Source organism: Cupressus sempervirens, chromosome 10 (genome assembly GCF_028749045.1).
Source record: "Cupressus sempervirens isolate cs-2001-9-10 chromosome 10, ASM2874904v1, whole genome shotgun sequence".
Taxonomy (NCBI): Eukaryota; Viridiplantae; Streptophyta; class Pinopsida; order Cupressales; family Cupressaceae; genus Cupressus; species Cupressus sempervirens.
In genome coordinates, this window is record NC_143127.1 from 187,325,071 (window position 1) to 187,344,748 (window position 19,678).

The following is a 19,678-nucleotide window of genomic DNA, read 5'->3' on the forward strand; positions in this document are numbered from 1 at the left end:
TTTGGTCAGTGAATTTGTGGACCGAAAATTATCTCTTTAAAAGAAAATTCATAACATTCAATAAGGAGTGGAACAGACGACTATTTGGAAGCAAGAAGTGTTGTTTATAATTGTTTAAGAAAACACCCTCTTTTTATTTGGGTTCAACTACAGTTCAAAATCTGATTGTAAATGATAAATTTTGCAATTGTATGAAATACCTCCTTTTGTCAACCACAAGTAAGCCCTTGGCTTTTATACTAGCCTCGAAAGAAAAAGATCGATGCAAAAAATAGCGCACACAATGGAACACGAATATTAAATACTACAATCTTTCAAAACTACAATTTAGGTCACAAAAAAAATAGACAGCTTTATTAAGAGAAGATTCCAACAACTAGAAATGTGTTTATGATGTGCAAAAGAAAAGTCAGTGCTTATCTCCGACAGAAGCATAAGCCCCAATTTTAGTCCCATAATCACATGAATTGTCAACATTGGCGGTAACAGTTAAAGAATCTGCATATTTCTCACCTGTCACGTTGGATGTCATTTCATAGTCACCTTCTGTTGGGGGAAAAGTACCCAACTGTGAAAATGGTGCTCTATCATATTCACTTTCATTTGGATCAGCTATCTTTACGAAGTTATCACATGCATCTGCTATCTTTGAACTATTTTCATAGGAAAACATGCAAAATGTCAAGTGGATAGCTTGTTACAAGGCACGTGAACCAACCCTTGCAGATTTTATGCTTACGTGTGGATATAGAGATAGGGCATGTAATACTTTGCAATAAAATAAGTTTATTTTTTTTACATATTGTGATTCAATGGTATCAACTAAGAACTCATAACATTCACTAGTGAATGCAAGTCTCTATTAAACTGATAAAAGGGACATGCAACTTATTGTCCTTTCATTTTAGGTACTAGGAAGTAGTTGCTCTAGGAAGTTATTGCTTACAATTTTGAAAAAAGAAAGAAAGTGCGAGTACATTATCTTCACAATTTGAATTGTATGTTTTGAAGAGTTTTTTTTCCAAAAATTAAAATAAAAACTAAAGTCAGTCCAAAAACATAAATATAGATATAATGTAATATAAATATTTTTGACTGTAATAAATTAAGTACTTTATAATTGATATCTATGATACTTTTTATATTCTTAAAAAATTTTAATCAATAATTTTTTAATAATAATTTATCTATTTCTGAAATATTTGATAAAATAAAATATTCTATTAAAAGGAAAATACTAAATATATTCTTATAAAAAATAATGAAATATAGATTTTCAATGCATATTATTTTCCTTAATAAAAAGATTTACAATTTTTTAGAAAAATAAAAAATAATTATAATTATTTATTTATTAGTAAAATTTGTTTAAAGATTTTTCAATACAAATTTGATTTGACAAAGGAGATTGTTTGCCTTAAAAGATGACTTTAAAATGATTTAACGCAAAACTAAAGCAATTTTGAAATATATGAATTACCCTTATCAAGTCGAGACTAGTAAAATCATGAACATCATGGCAAATTTCCTGAATTCCTGCTTTGAAACTTGTCGAGTTAGTAATATAGTTTTATAGTTCACTGTCATTTTTATCTGTCAGATTTCTATATTCTAGCAATGTTATGTTTGCTATTTACGTAGGTGTCAGTTAGTAAAGACAAGTGTTGTTTTCCCACTACCCTAAGGTGCATTGACACCAATCTAGAAAGAATAAAAGAGGGGACGAATTAAATAGCATTCAAGTAGAACCTAGTTTTTATACTTATTTGTTCTATAGCATACATTATATACCTATATGCAATTTGTTTTAGTTTAGAATTTGAATAAAATGCTTTTCTAAAATAATTTCAATAAAACTTGTGATAACATTTCAACTGGATAGTCATGCCGACCTTGTAGCAGAAGATATGGTATTTGTTCATAAGGTAAACTTGTTGTTGCATGCAATCCTAATTTCCCCACAGAGATGAGATACCAAAATTGCAGAGTGTGCTTTGTTCCCTCTTCATGACGCTCATAGAATAGTCTTTTCAAATGAAAATATTTGCACAAAGAGTCCTGTTCATAAGAAGATATTGCCATGCTGTAGACAAAGTAAATCGTGCCAAACAGGCACCAAATCCCTAAGCTAAACATGATATTACATGCAATCCTACTGGATGAAGAAAACCCGTGATATGTCATGAAGCATCGAATAATTAGATTCATGTGGAAAAATAGGCACTTTTCAATAAAAGATAATTTCCATCATGTGACAATTATAGGGAGGTTGGTCTTTTTTTTTTTTTACTTTGGTCCCTTAATAATATTAGATCATTATAATTTTTTTTATAACAATTATATTTCTTTGAATTCGTATAATAATTTTTAATTTTATCAATTTAGTTTCAAACTTTTATTTAAAAAATTAAATATGTTGAAGAACAAAAAAAATCAATTGAAAAAACTAAATCTAAATTTTTAATAATAACAATATAAAATAGTGATAAGTATTATAAAATAAAATAAATAATTAAAGCTAAACAATATTAGCACTTCTTCATTAATAATAATAATAATAATAGCAACAATAACAACTCAAAATATAAAATATCATATAAATCTCAATTCATTTTTTTGTTAATAAAAATTTTGAAAAACTTAAAAATGCTGAGTGAAAAAAATTCACATGCACAACTTTATCAACTACAGTCAAATAAATACGCACAGGCTCTCAAATAAGTATTGGTAGCCACATATAAGCAATCTTTTTGTCACTTTGGAAATTGCTAGTAGTTTTCGCACTTTTCAATCGTATATAAAAACTATTATAAGTAATTGAAAAATATACATCACTATGATAAAATGTGAATTAATTTGAAACAAATAAAAATGAATTAAAAAAATGAATTTGAATTTTTTCAATTTTTTTAAATTATAACAACTCATAATACTAAATTATAACAAGCTATATAATTAAAATTATTTTCTTGAATAAATTAAATTTTCCTAAATATTACTATTCTATAAATTTATTTTCCTAAATATAGATATCACCTAATATATTAATTTAATAAAGTTTATTTATAGATTAACTTTAAATAAGTTGACTAATTATTTAATTATATAGTTTAGCTGATACTTTTTAAGTTCTTAAGAGTAATTTTATTTCTCAAATTCATCATGTAAACATATATTTGTTGTAATTTTTTCCTTACCATTTTTGCTTTACTAATTATTTGATGCTGTAATATTCTTTTCTGACATTTACTTTTGCTTTTTTCCCTCTGAACAGCTTATCGCATGCTAGTTCATTCTCTTTGAACATTTTGGTGCAAGTAGCTAAAGTAAGTGAATTGTCCCAGGCATTGTACTAGCAAAAGCTTTTACATTCAGGTAAGATTATTGTAAGAAAAAGCTATTGTTATTTACTTCCTTTAGTTTTGTTTATATGTGAATACTATTATAAGGTATATTTTTAGTGTTACATTGCTTTTTGTTAAAGGTTTTCCTTTTTATAATTTTGCTCTTCCATTTCAAAAAACTTTCATCACCTCTAATTGAGGCCAATATGTGAAATTTTAATTCTAGAAAATGGTGAGATGTCCTTCGACATTAACAATGTACTTAGGCAACAAGGATTGTCCAGAATTGCAACATTTACATATAATGTTGGGGATTGTTTATTTGATTCACTACAACTTTTGCTTTGCAATAAGTATACATCAACTGACCTCCACAAAGGAGCTATTCAATACTTTTTGACCAGTCTAGAAAAATAGGAACCAGAAGCAGTTAATTCTTACAACCATGAATTGCATCCAAAAATACTTTAGGAGTTGCATAGAGTTGAGGACCATCAAACATATTTGCGAAGAATGCAAAGAACTACAAATCCTAATATAATTAGCGATGAACTAGGTCTTTGCGGAGATATATTTTGTATACGATGGTTGTCCAAATGGCTGAATATAGGAATATGTGTTTGGTCATCTACAACAGGGAAAAAATACTTGCATTTCAATGAATTTTTAACAACTAAACCATACTCAATTCTCTTCCACAATGTCAATCCACTTTGTGGCCATTTTGAACCACTGATACAATCAATCAGACCAAATTCACAAAACCAACAACAACTACGTTTATCTCAATTTAAGAAATCAATCAGAAATACTACACAGAACCAACTAACAAGAAATTTAAATATGAGAACTACAATGACAATAGATGAAAGCTATCAACAAATAAACAACAAACAAAAACAACCTACAAAATAGAAGACTTGTCTTCGAAGATTAAAAAACAACAACGAAAATAACAACCAACAAAAGGACATTACAAAACAAAAGACTTCCCTCCAAAAATTAAAAAAGTCTATTCGAAATAATACTGTAGAACAAGTCTCAAAAAAATGAAAGAGAACATTATCCCCAATTGATGTATTCAAGAACACAATTAATGATACACCAACACACATGTGTAGCATTTGTCAAACATTACAATGCAAGAAACACATTAAAAAATTCCACTTTCAACAAAAGGAGACTTATTGCAATTTAGTCAAATCAAATTATAAGACATTATCAAATTCTATTTGCCACAAATGTAATGATGCATTAAAAAAATACAAAATCCCTCAATATGCTACGCCACATAACATTCGAATGAACAACCCAATGCAATATGTGCAAATTCTAACACAATTAGAAGAGCGTCTTGTTTCATTGCAGATTGCATTTGCACAAATTTGGGAACTGGGGCACAAAAGGTCTCAACTTGGGTTAACTGGTTCAATAATCAATGTACCTGTAGATACTAACGTTACACAAATAGCTTTGCCTCTACCAACTACTAGTACAACAACAATTAATGTGTCTTTGAAAAGGAAACTAGAATACAAAAATGCATTTCAAAAGGGAATGGTACGACCAAACATTATTATGCAAGCCCTTCAACAACTAATAAGAAGAACACTTTACCAAATAGAACATGTGAAACTAAATAAAGATTGGAAACAAGCTCTACAAATAGATAATGAGACTAGTGAAAATAATGAGCTAAATGACATTGAAATTGAATGTGAAAGTGACACTGAGAATGTAGCTTGTGAAACTTTGGTACATGGATTCACAGAATCTATTAACATACATAAAATGCAAGACAAATTGCTAGAAATTGCACCTACACAAAACCAATGTCCCATTGGAATATTCAAAGACAAATATGTAGAAGAAATGAATTTTCCAACATTATTTTTTGGCGATCCACGTGACCATGACATTGACCAAAAACTATCATACCAAAAAATTGCGAAATGGGAATTGTTGCACTCACAAAGACGTTTTTCATATCACATAACAAATCTTTTCTTCAAAACAATAAAAATACTCATACATCAAGTCATGTCCACAATATGGATCAGAATTCACAAAGGACAACTTAAAGGAAGAAAGCTATTAGCAAAAGATGTTAAACACAAACCAAACTTAGAAAAAATACTAAAATCTGATATAGGCTATGTTGACTTTAAAATAATTCGTATATCTCCAGACTATGCACATCAACTAAAAAAAGATGTCTTTGCTATGATACGACAACTAGGACCTCCAACATTTTTCCTCACATTTACTAGTGCAACTGGAAGGCTCTAATGAACACACTCAAACAACTATACAACAATCATCAATCAACAAAACAAAACATATCAAATATGACAGAAGAACTTAATACAAATGAACTAATTAAAAAAGATCTGATAACTTGTGTGCGGTACTTAGACATCGGATAAATGCTTTTAAAAAAATGATACTTTCAGACCACTCTTTTTTTGGAAATGTAGTTGATTTCTTTTTGGTAACAAAATTCTAAAATCAAGGAAATGAACATGATCACTTTCTCATATATGGGTGAAAGATGCACCTGTCTATGGAAAGCAAAGCAATGAAAGTATTAAAAATTTTGTTGATACATATCTTACATGTGAAACAGAAAATTTTGATCCAGATATTGCTATTCTCCACAGACATCATCATACGAAGCAATGCAAAAGATCAAAAAATAAACATTGTAGACATAACTTTCCATTTCCACCAATGAGAGCAACGATAATACTTGATCCCTTACTTGAAAAAGAGAAAAGCATAAGCTTAATAGCTAACAAAATTCAAAGAAAACTTGAACTTGCAATGTATGACACATCATTTACATTTGACAACTTTTTGAACGAAATAGACATAATTGAAGAAAACTACATTCTTGCTTTAAGGTCAACAATCCATAGACCAACAATCTTTCTCAGGAGGAAGCCGTCACAGATTTGGAATAATAGCTTTGGAAAAATGATACCTCCTCTATGGAAAGCCAATACAGATGCACAGTTTATTCTCAATGCATATGCAGCCGCAATGTATTGTAGTTCATACATAGCAAAAGTTGACGAATCTATGAAAAATGCTTTAAAAAAAATACGTGATGATCATCAACGAGACAATATAGATGCACTCAAGATGATAGGAAAACTTGGAAATGCTTTGCTAAACCTACAATAAATGTCCGCTCAACAAGCAGCTCATTTAGTTTTAGCTCTACCATTGCACTCGAGTTCTAGAAAATGCACGTTTATTGATACGCGATCACATCATGACCGTACATTTATATTAAAACCAATTGAACAACTAAAAAAAGAACAAGACAATTCTGAAAATGTAATGTGCAGATCACTAATTGAATATTACCTACGTCGTCCACAAGCTATTGCTAATCTATGTTTAGCAGAATTTGTATCAAGTTATAAAAAAGATGGAAGCAAGCTTGAACCAAAAGCTAAACCAAATATCATTCGTTTCATTAACTTTAATAAACATTTACAGCTAGAGAACTACTATAGGGAACAATTATTGCTATATGTTCCCTTCATTGTAACTGAAGATACATTTAAACAAAATTACGGCTCATGGGAAAAGGCTTACATGCATAATGAAAATATAATTTATAACAATCGAGCAAAGTTTTCATACAACACAAATTCAATGTGGGGTGATATTGACAATGCTATTGATACAATAAATGACAACAAAGAAAATAGAGCCAATATTCGCCAACAACCAATAATTAAAGAACTTGACGAACAATATGACATGCATCAAGATATAGAAACCAAACTTTCCAACCAGTTTAAAAGTACAAGTCAAAAATCTTTTGATATCACACAACTTCCTCGAATGATGAATAACAATGAGTACTATAACTTGAAGAGAAAGTTAAATAGAGAACAATAAGCAATCGTCAAGGATATTGTGATAAAAAAATTGAAAGACATAAAAACTCCTTTGCATCTTTTTCTAACTGGAGGAGTTGGAACTGGGAAAACATTTACAACAACAACCAATTTTCAAGCACTTATTCGCATTTACAGTAATTGCATTGACAATGATCCAGATAAACCTAAAGGCCTAATAACTGCATATACATGAAAGACAGCATACAATATAGGTGGAAGTACACTTCATTCAGCTTTTCACATACCTTTCAATAAATCAGATTTCATTCCACTGAGTACAGAAACATTAGACACAATGTCAAAAAACTACAATCAATTACATGTACTCCTCATAGACAAAATTTCATTGGTAGGTTCTACTTTCCTACGTTACATTGACAGACGACTACGTGACATAATGCAATTGCCAACATTATACTTTGGCAATCTAGACACAAATTTCTGTGGCGACTTCTATCAAGCACTTCTAGTGCTTGATTCAGCCATTTTTGACAACAAATCACCAACAATAGAATTAATGCCTTATACATTTTGGACTGATAATGTAAAATGCTATTCACTAAGCACTACAATGCATCAAAAAGATGAGAAATTTGTTTCAATTCTAAATAACATACGTCTAAGACAACATACATATGATGATATACACTATCTCAATCAAACTTGTCTTCAACCCCCACCTATTGATCCAACATTTCCATATCTATTCTACAAAAGAAAGGATGTCAATGCACACAATAACAATATGCTTTCCAAGGTTCTCGGGAACTATATCATATTAAATGCAATAGACTTTGAAGATGAAAATTTCAGTGCAAGGTGACTATATACACACACAATGATTCTACCAGCTCAAATACTTGTAAAGCCAAACATTCTCGTTGAAATTTTTGCAGGAAACTACAACACACAAGATGGTCTTGTAAATGGGTCGGATAGAATATTTAAAGCATATACCAAACAACAAGAAATAGACATAGTTTGGATACAATTGAACGATACAAAAATTGGCCAACAACAAAGAAATAAACTTTACCAATACTACATTCCAAGCATTCAAAAAGAATGGGTTCCCATCCTTCGAATTGCAAAGCCAATTCCAAAAATATCAACTATCGAAAAAGTTTGAACTAGAAAACAATTTCCAATACAAGTAGCATGTGCTAGAACAATACATAGAGCCCAAGGCCTCACAATGGACGGCCTTGCATTTGATCCTAGTGGCATAACACAACATGGCTTAACATACACAACACTTTCAAGAACAAGAACAATTAATTCATTATATCTTTTGAAACCTTTGATTCCAGCAAACTTCAAAATCCACAAAAAAAATCATCATGAAATGTCTCGGCTACACTCAAATGCAACATGGAAACTTGAAAATCAATTTTCTTGTATAACTCACAATACACACATATTGCTATGACAATTACAGTTAATGAATCAGATTCTCAAGTCAATGTCTGTAATGTTTACATACGACCACACACAACAATTGCTGAAATCAAAATGCTTATTACTGAAATGGCTACAAGCTACATATCAAAAAACAAGCTTTACATTGTTGGAGATTTTAACATAGACATGTCCATAGAAAACATAATCACAACAACACTCATGAAACATATGCAAAAATACAATAGTCAATTCATGCTAAATCAAACACATAGCATAAACAAAGCACTCATTGATCATGTATGGACAAGTTCACCAACAAGTATATGCTCCATTTACAAGACCGAAGCATACTGGACAGACCATCTTGCAACATTCATACAACTATATACAATTTGATTCTAGTTTCTGTTATGTTTATAACAGCAATAACTCCACCAAAGCGAGTAGCAAGTGAACTACCACAAGATCACCAGGAACTCAATAAAAGGTATTTTGAATCTAAACTTTTCAATCTTTTCATTTTTGCAAATATTATTGAATAAAAAATATTGACCTTTACTTATTACAGGTCAAAAGAAGACAATGAACCATGCATATTAATAGAAGATCTGAATGCAAAAAAAGCAGGCCAAAGTTTCAAAGGTGATGTCTTAGTAGTTTACAGAACTTTCCTAGACAAAGCAACCAAAACACATGAAGTTCTACGTGCTAATCTTACAGATTCCAAAGGAGAGCTTACTATAACATTAAATGTCAGTGGCAACAACCTTCTTAGTAAATATGAAAGTAAAATAATTTCAGGCATGGCATTAAAAATAATAGACTTTGACATCGAACCAAAATCAGATTTTGATCAAGGAGACAGTGACTACATACTAATTCTAAAAGATTCCAGCATGGTTGAAACAATACCAACTATATTGCATGAATATAGATTCATTCCTGGTACAACTATAAAGCAATTACTCACAAGCACAGCTGACTACTCCACTGGAACAATTGGTGCTATTGTTTTAGCAGCATACAAAAAAGGTACTCAATATGTGCTCGAAATCAAGGATGGAAATAGTGACATGAGCAAGGCACTGGTAAGCTTATACACATAACTTTATTGATAAATCTATGAAAATAATTATCCATTTTTCGTCTTTCCATCACATTTTACAATTACACTATGGCAAATTAAAAAAATTAATAACCTAACTTTGCTATTTGTGTTTAGCTATATATGCATTCAAGTTTCACATCCCAATACATTCAGATACACAAATAGCTTGAAAGAAATGAAATACCATCACTGGTCTTTAGGAGCATAGCTAAAAAAAATGATCAAAAACTAGCTCTACGAACAACTCCAGCAACATTTATCTGCAAACTATATAACAAAAGAGCAGTAAATGCACTGCACGGACTGCTACAAACTCCAATTCAGGCAAGTTATTTCAAATCCTTTGTCAATTTAATTCAATATTTCATTTTCTATGTTTTAAAGCATACTAATACAAGCACACTATGAATAGGTCAAGGAAAATTTAACTGTGGAGAATCCATATTCAAGTCCATTCCATGCTTTTTGCCCAAAATGCAACTACAAATTTGAAAGCTATGGATCACTAGAAGGAGAAAAAGGTCACTGCAACAGATGTAATGAAACTATCTTATACAAATATTCATTGTACCTGAAAGCAATTATCACAAATCATAGCCAACAACCAATTCATTGCTCTATTGAAAACAGTCTTGTGCAACAATTACTTCCTGCTCTTAAAAACATAGATTATCAACAGTACATTGATGACAAATCAGAAGTAACATTTATGCTCTGAGACTTTTCAGCAAGTGGCACATACACTCTCAACCAATACAACACCATTACACATGCAGTTCTTATGAACCAATAAACTACACATGAAATAACATAGGTACTGCCTCTTCATTCTTATTTGTTTATAATTATAAAAAGCACATACATTTTCTCTATTACATGTCATTTGCAATGCATTAATCATAGTACCAATTTTGCAGGCTTCAGATCTTGGCATTCAATGTAAATACACTGTCTATATCTTCTACAATGTAAAAATGCATATATACTATCTCATGCACATAACTCAATTGTCTTCGAATGTCAGGTTCGTGAAATATACATTACATAAGCAACTAGGATTCAAATTTCTATTTTAACATCGCATTTTATCTTCATGACCAGTACATAGCTGTAAGTATTTCATAAGAATACATGCACCTATGTTTAAATCTGTTTATTTGTGTTTATCAGGATGAAATTATTGCAAGGATCAAAGAGAAGACAGATTTTGCATTATGAAAGTGGACAGAAATAAGAACCTCATTTTGATCTATTTATCTGTTGTCAAATTAACAATAATATTATATTTTGCTTTTCGTATATTACAACAATATGTGTACAGTGTTATCTCTGTATCAAGTTATAATGTAATAGACTTTATCCATGATTTGATTTGCATATTATCTATCATACCGAACTTTTGTAATTGACTGTGTATATCTGTCTCTAAAAATATAATTGTCCCTCTCAAGCCTATAAATAGAATGGTTCTAATGTTGTTAGAGATTGTCATTTCTAATATGTTATTTACTTCATGATAGCTAATTCATTTCTTGAGAATGGTCATTGTCCTTTTTTTGGTCTCTTACCAATCGATCTTGGTCATTGGTCTTGCAAAATGTCTTTTTCTAAAGTCACTTGTATCAGTGAGGCCGTTAGAGAATGCATCACAGATCAACAATGGAAACTAGTATGATCATTTCAATTCTCATTTTCTCTTTCTATGTTATTCCTGTTATCAGAATTTGTACTACTTTAGTATAGATAATTTCAGGTCTAATTACATCACAGATGCGTTGCAACAGCTCTAAACCTGCTTTTATGTTTTTATGTTCTATTTGAGTGGTTCACTGGACCTAAATAATAGTCATATAGAGCAACGAAATTATTGTTAACACAATGTATTAATTAATAAAAACTTTGTACAAAGTCTCTAATTGACTCATAAATTTACAATAAGACCTTGTACAGGCCAGCTCTCTCGAATAATAAAATAAAAACATGCTTGGTCACTTCTTAACAATGCTAAAAAAAGACAGAATAGCACATGCGCTGGGAATAGAACAATGGCATCTGAAGCACTAAATATATAGATCATGTACTCCCCTCTTGGAGGGAAAGAATTACATTGAAATCTGAACTTGTCACTATAATGTATCTAACTCAAGCCAAGGTTTAACTATGCATTCGTTGTTCTTTCCTTGCATTACCCAAGAGGAAAAGGACATAGAGCATCATTGGAGCTCATTTTGCAATCACAATATTCTCTATTGCTGCTGCAATCTTATAGCATGAGGCTTGAAACCCTTGAGTTTGGAGAGAAATATGGGCTCCCTCTAATCAATAGGGTGTGTTCTGGTGGAAGAGCTTTGGTTTGTGACGCTCTTGGTGTAATCAATCATATGACCTTATTTTGAAAACTTTTAGCAAGATTCCTACCTTTTCCCAAGCATCATTGAGGCTAGCATCAACAGGAACAAGGGTGATGACTTATGAGATCCGGTGTTGATTTTTTGAGGTTTTTTATAAGGATGGCTAGGTTTTTGGGCATTATCTTGCCCTACTCAAATCTGTTTCAAGCTCCTTTAAAAGATCCTATTTTCAACAAACTGGAATGTTAAAGATCTGAAAAAAGCACGAGTTAAAAACTGGCACTGAGATCAAAGGGCCACTATCTCAAGTCTTTCTATGACTGTAGACCTAACTGATCTAACTAAATCCATACATTTTAAAACATGATCAAAAAGTACAAACTCAATGCAGTATCAAGAAAAACAGTTCTTCTATGTATTAATAGGCATATAATATTATTGAAATGAATATGAAAAGCTTCAGCCAACTGTCCCCTCTTGTTTGCATCTTCTTTGTGACACAAGAAGTTCACAAAAATTCTATGCTTTTGAATACTGGTCGTCCGATGCATCTGAATCAGTAAACTAGTTGTTCCCATAAGACGGGACAAACTATGCAGAGGGGGAATTTTATTTATGTGTCGACAAATTAAAATGCCCATCAGCAGCTTCCAAATCTGTATTTTCGTTGAACGTAAAACATAGCTGAAACTCCATGCGTGTGATATCAAATGCTAAGCTACACTTCAATCTTTAAACCTCTTAAGCAAAGGCATATCAGCAAAGCTAATACAACCCCCTTGAAATCGTAAATGCACAGGAAACAACAATTATACCATAAGCACACTGCTAACCACACATAGCACAGAAAATTAACATATATTTACTTCTTTGCAGTCTATTGCAACAGATGAAGTGAAACAATTAAGAGTTTGATTCCTTTGAGGAACTTGCATTAGGCCTAGATAAGGTGTACAGAATTTCTAAACAGTTTAGTTAGCCATTGAGTATAAGTTATTGATGTTCAGGATTCCAATCCCCATACAGTTATTCTATTAAAGATGGCATTACACCACATTAAAAAGGATGGACCTCTGTGAAATTATTTGCTTCTAGCTAGTCTTGCAAATATATAATGTTTCTGTTGAATGCGGCCAGAGGCTATATTAATAAGATTAAAATTCTTTACAGTCAACAGTCGTGATCACCTTTATCAGTATATTCTTGTGAAGGAATCTGTCCTTGCTTCTCTGAATGCAATTCCCACTTCAGAAAATGGCAAACCAATCCAGATTTTGCATTATCAAAATGCACAGAAATATGAACCACTGTATAATAGCTTTTGTTAGAAAACATTGTAAAGTTTCAAAGTCTGTTAAATAGTTAAATACAATCTTCTTTGTTCTATGTTCAAGACCAGTTAATAGATGTGCAGTGAACCCTCTTTTTAATTTATCGATTAACTCTACTCCAGTTCACAAAAATGAACATGCATTACAGCAATCTATGTAATTTTTAAAAAACAACATCTTTTGTTTTTGTGCTTAGTTCATTCTGTCCAGGTTATGTGTTCGTTGTATGAAAACAATCTTTTCATGATCTTAGGGGTTTTTACTGTAATCGTGCATAATCAATCATAGAACTTATGATGAATTTTTTAATTCTGTATTATGATGAATGTCTAATATGTTGCTTACAGCAACCATATCCCAAAGATGGATTATAAATACTTGCATTTGTCTAGCTTAAGCAGTGATAGAGTTACTATTCCTTATGTGGTTATATAATCTTATAATATTAATCTGATACTCTCTCAATGATATACCTGTGACTATATCCTTTAGTAATTCTATCGAATAATTTCATATACTCTTGATAGGGAGCCATAGGCTGGCATAGTAATGTTTCTTCAAATTGATCATGTCAAGTTTTCTGAATCTGATTTAAGTAGAAGAAGTGGACAGATTAGCAAATATAAGGTACAGTTTGAATATTATCTGAAATAACCACTGTTCACACTGGCAGGGTAGTACGATGTGCTCCTTTTTGAACTTCTGCGTACTTCTGGAAGGAATACTTGTGTGTTTGGAAACGGTAGGCTTAAATTCACAAAAGTCGTGCTGGGAATGAAATATGAAAGCAAACCCATTTCTGAATTCCAACTTTCCTTTGTCACGTTACGCTGACATACTTTTCCTTCGTCACGTTATGTTGACATACTTTTCCTAATAGCTTGTACTCACAACGCCATTGTAACATTCTGACAACCTCTAAAGAACAGCTGTGAGCTTCAGCCTAAACTGTTATCAACGCCATCGCTTTGGGTTTCGGTGGCTTAGGGTTAATTTTTCACACAGCTTTACTATTTCTTTACTTCATTAGCTTTATAGCATATGACAGGAACTGTGACGCATCGCGTCCCTTGTTATTGATACGGAAAGCCATAAATTTAAGAGCAATCGCCTTGTTTAGAATGAAATGTTCTTTGCTTATAGATAGCTGACGTGCATAAGTTTTTTCTTAAATTTACACAATATAGTTTCTCGAAGTATGAGATACACGGTACAATCTCAGTCACTGAGGCGGTGTATTTTTAGAAATATAAATTCCATTTGTTCAACATAACTTGGCATTTCCTTAGTCAAATTCGGTAATGGCGAGGTCCTTACTGGTTAATCGTCTAAATACATCAAATTTTGAAATCTGGCTTCTTCAGACGATCTCACAGTTCTTTCGAATCGGAAACAATCTGACGATGTCTTCAATTTCAGTCTTAGAATTCGCTTTGAGTACCCCCACACCTAGGATGATGTTACTTCGATGTTCGAAGACACCAGAAACCAAAGGAGTGAAATTACTGTTTGATGATTGCTTATAGACCAGATAAAACCACATATTTTCCACACTCCAATTGCAAGCGTAAAATGGCAGCGCCATCCACTACTCAGTTCAATCTCACAGCATTATGTAGGCACGGCCAGTTAAAAGAAGCGTTGCACATTCTACTTACGGCACACATACTCCCTGAAGACTACTCTACATATCTTCAATTACTGCAGACCTGCAAAATCTCAAAAACGCGTTTTCAGAAGCGAAAAGAGTCCACTCTTTCATCCCTCACAGACCATCTGCATTTGCTACACGCATATCTTTTCATAATAAACTTATTTACATGTATGTCTGGTTGATGCTCGTAAAGTGTTTTACCAAATGAAAGGACGAGATAGCGTCTCATGGAATACAATTATCTCAGCGTACAGAATGCAAGGGTTTCCTCACGAGGTAGTTACCTTGTTTCACCAAATGCAGCGGACAGTTCTCCAACCTGATATGTATACATTTGCCAGCGTACTTTTGGCTTGTGCCAAAACGAGAGCTTTGGAACAGGGTAAGGACATCCATCATAGAATAACAGAAGGGGGAATTTTTTCAGATGTGGTTGTGAATGTCCTGGTAGATATGTACGCAAAATGTGGAAGCATAGACAAGGCACGTTCACTGTTTAACAAAATGCCTCAAAGAGATGTCATTTCATGGATAGCACTGATTGCAGGATACAATCAAAATGGATTTGTCGCAAAGGCTTTTGAAGCTTTCAAGCAAATGCAATCAGCAGGTGTAAAGCCAAATTCCACAACCTTTGTCAGCAGCACCCTCCCTGCCTGTACCAAAATGAGAGCTTTGGAACAGGGTATGGACATTCATCAAATCATAAAGGATAGAGAAATTTTGTCAAATGCTGTAGTTGCAAGTACCCTGCTAGACATGTATGCAAAATGTGGAAGCATAGGCAATGCACATGAAGTGTTTAACAAAATGCTTCAAAGAGATGTCATTTCATGGACAGCACTGATTGTCGTATATGCACAAAATGGATTTGTTGAGAAGGCTTTAGAAACTTTCAATCGAACGCAATTGGCAGTTGTAAAGCCAGACTCTGCAACCTTTGCCACCATCCTTCTAGTGTGTGCTAAAATGGGAGCCTTGAAACAAGGTATAGACATCCATCAAAACATAAACAATAGAAGCATTTCGTCCAATGTTGTAGTTGCAAGTGCTTTAGTAGACATGTATGCTAAATGTGGAAGCAAAGACAAGGCACGTGAACTGTTTGACATGATGCATCAAAGAGATGTTACCTCATGGAATGCTGTGATTGGAGGATATGCACAAAATGAGTTTGTTGAAAAGGCTTTAGAAATTTTCAAACAAATGCAATTGGTAGGTGTAAAGCCAAACTCCACAACTTTTGCCAGCATCCTTCAGCCTGTGCCAAAATAGGAGCCTTGGAAAAGGGTATGGACATCCATCAAAATATGAAGGATAGAGGAATTTCTTCAAATGTTGTAGTTGTAACTGCACTTGTAGACATGTATGCAAAATGTGGAAGCATAGACAAGGCATGTGAATTGTTTGACAAAATGGATCAAAGAGATGTAATCTCATGGAATGCCATGATTGTAGGATATGCACAAAATGGATTTGTTGAAAAGGCTTTAGAAAATTTCAAGGAAATGCAATTAATAGACGTAAATTCAGACTCCACAACCTTTGCCAGCATTCTTCATGCTTGTGCAAAAATGGGAGCTCTGGAACTAGGTATGGACATCCATCAAATCATAATACAAGGAGGGTTTCTGTCAGACATTATAGTTGCAAATGTTCTGGTAGACATGTATTCAAAATGTGGAAGCATATGGCATGTGAAATTTTTCACAGAATGACTCAAAGTGATGTCATTTCATGGAATGCAATGATGTCAGGATATGCACAAAATGGATTTACTGAAAAAACTTTAGAAACTTTCAAGCAAATGCAATTGTTTGGTGTAAAACCCACTTCCTCCACATTTTCTAGTGTACTCCGTGCTTGTGCCAAAATAGGAGCTTTGGAACAAGGTACAAACATTCATCATTCATCAAAGCATAGTGGAAGGGAGTTTTTTTGCTTTGGTAGACATGTATGCAAAATGTGGAAGCATAGACGAGGAACAAGAACTATTTGATAAAATGTCACACAGAGATGTTATCTCATGGAATGCAATGATCGCAAGATATGCAAAAAATGGGTTTTGCGAGGATGCTCTCAAAGTCTTTAAAGTAATAAAGGACTTCAGATCATATCCTGACAATGTAAGCTTTTCCTATGTTCTAAGTGCATGCAGCCATGCAGGTTTAGTGCATGAGGGTTGTATATAATTCAATCACATGAGTAATCCTTCTTGCATTAAACTTACAGTTGATCATTATGTGTGCATGGTTGACCTTCTTGGCTGTGCTGACTATCTTGAGGACACCCTAAACTTTATCATTAAGATGCCAGTTAAACCAGTGGTCGTGGTGTGGATGTGCTTTCTTGGTGCCTCTAGATCACATATAAATATAGGCTTAGGAGTATTTACAGCAATGTTGCTTTTTGTTTTGGATCCCAAAATGTTGTGACTTATGTTCTACACTCAAACATCTATGCAGAAGTGAGCATGTGGGATGAGGTTCAAATTGTAAGGAAATTAATGAAAGATAATGGAATTAAAAAGATCCCAGGATGTAGTTGGATTGAGGACTATAAAATTGTACATGCTTTTTTGTGTAGGAGAGAGATCACATTCACATACACATGAGATCTATGTAAAGCTTGAGAAATTTGCTTGGGGATGAAGGCGGAAGGCTATTTTCCGAATTTAGGATGGTTAATGACGTGGAAGAGGAGGAAAAGGAGTTATTTCTCTGCCACCATAGTTAGCAGTTGTCAATTGCATTTGGTTTGTTATAAGTTGAAAATATCTTATGAGAATTTAAGAACCTTCAATTGTGTGCTGATTGCCACACTGCGATGATTTTATCTCCAAAATTGTTGTAAGAGAGATTATTGTGAGAGATAACAACCATTTCAATCTTTTTAAACAGGGGCAATGTTCTTGCAGAGAGTATTGGTGATGCTATAGAAGCGATCTGAAACATAGGCTTGCACTATAATATTGTGCACCATGTCATACCTGGAGCAATAATGATGGACAAGTTTTTTTTTTTCAGTATGTATTTTAATTTTTTGTTTCAAGCAATCTAAACCATGTTGTTAGCTTTCTAAAATTAGATGCATAGGCTGCAATGCAGATCACTTCTTATTCACATGCATAGACTGCAATGTAGATCATTTCTTAAATACACATTTGGAGTATCTGACAAAAACCTTTTTAAAATGAAATGCGAGACAAGATGGAAAATGGGGAAAAGAGGAACAAGTAAAGTAAATGGAAGAATGCTTGTAGCAGGGAATGGGAGTGAAGGGCTTGGGCTCACAATCCACCCTTACCATTTTGTAGAATTATTTTGTTTCAATTGATTATATTATCTTTTGCCTATGTTAGGCAGATCATTTCAGAATAAATTACACATTCCAGATTAGATATATAAAATTATATAAAGTGCATGTAGATATTTTTTCATTTGTAATTGATATTTCTAGTGTTTTTTTCACACTCTTTGCCTGGTGTGATAGCAAATAGATATGTGATTCACATATTTTTTATTTGGTTTGATGTCAATTTGTTCAGTTACATATATAGACAAGAGATGTTAAGCGTCACAGTTCCTGCCATGTGCATTGTTTTTGGTTTTGATGTGATATTGAGACATGTTGAGAGCAAATGTAAATTCAAATTGTAACTTCTAATCGAGAGAGAGGTGAAGAATTGAACAGAATGTAGCATCAGATATAATTTTTTTTATATAAATGTACAAGCTAGCTAAGATTTGAGAAACAGCGTAACAACATTTGTCTTTAGCAATTAAATCTACAGTACATCATTAATAATGGCGATGTACAGTGCATTTTTCAATTAAATTTGAATTTCAGATACAGTTTATAATTGATTTTTATTTTATTTATTGTCGTGGCTTTGACTATTCTTTGTTGCCGAACAGCTGTAGAGACTGTTGAGTGTGCTGCGCAAGAAGAAAAAATTGTTGCTATATCTTGTGGAACAACAGTCTGCATAAAGAGAACTCGAAGAGTTGTATTATGTACGGCAGTTAAACGGTTCTTTGTCGCCCTTCATTAATTAGATGCCTTTTACTCTAAAAATTGTTTGTGCATTCAAACAATATAATGCCATTGATTAAATCTCTCGGCAATTACGATGAGTTTTAGGGCCAGAATAAATTCTTTTATTTTATTTTAAAATTTTAAAATTTTGAATCTTTATGTTAACATTGAAAATATTTTAAATGTAAATTGATTTGTAATTTTATATTGAAATCACATAATATTATTTAGAGTGATATCCTTAATTTCTAATCTCACATATATATATATATATATATTCCGAGTCTATTGACTTCAACAAGAAGAAACGTTGTATGGTTGCTATAATATTTTTTTTGAAAAACCTACAAGAAGGTCACAAGTTACCATTTGAATTGTAAACTTGTAGGCAATTATGATAAAATTTAATTGTAGTATTAAATTTTGTAATATAAATGAAAATATATATTTATATTGTTTAATCTATTAAATTGAAACTCTATAATTAACTTTTTTTTAGTAAATTATATTAATATTTGTTAAATAAATAAATTA

At 32.3% G+C, this 19,678-nt stretch overlaps 1 pseudogene; it reads left to right on the forward strand.

Annotated features, from left to right (window-relative positions):
- The window catches only part of LOC149533260 (pentatricopeptide repeat-containing protein At1g11290, chloroplastic-like), a 291,825-nt pseudogene extending 273,789 nt beyond the window's left edge, over positions 1–18,036 (forward strand).
- Positions 18,037–19,678: the final 1,642 nt, after the last annotated feature.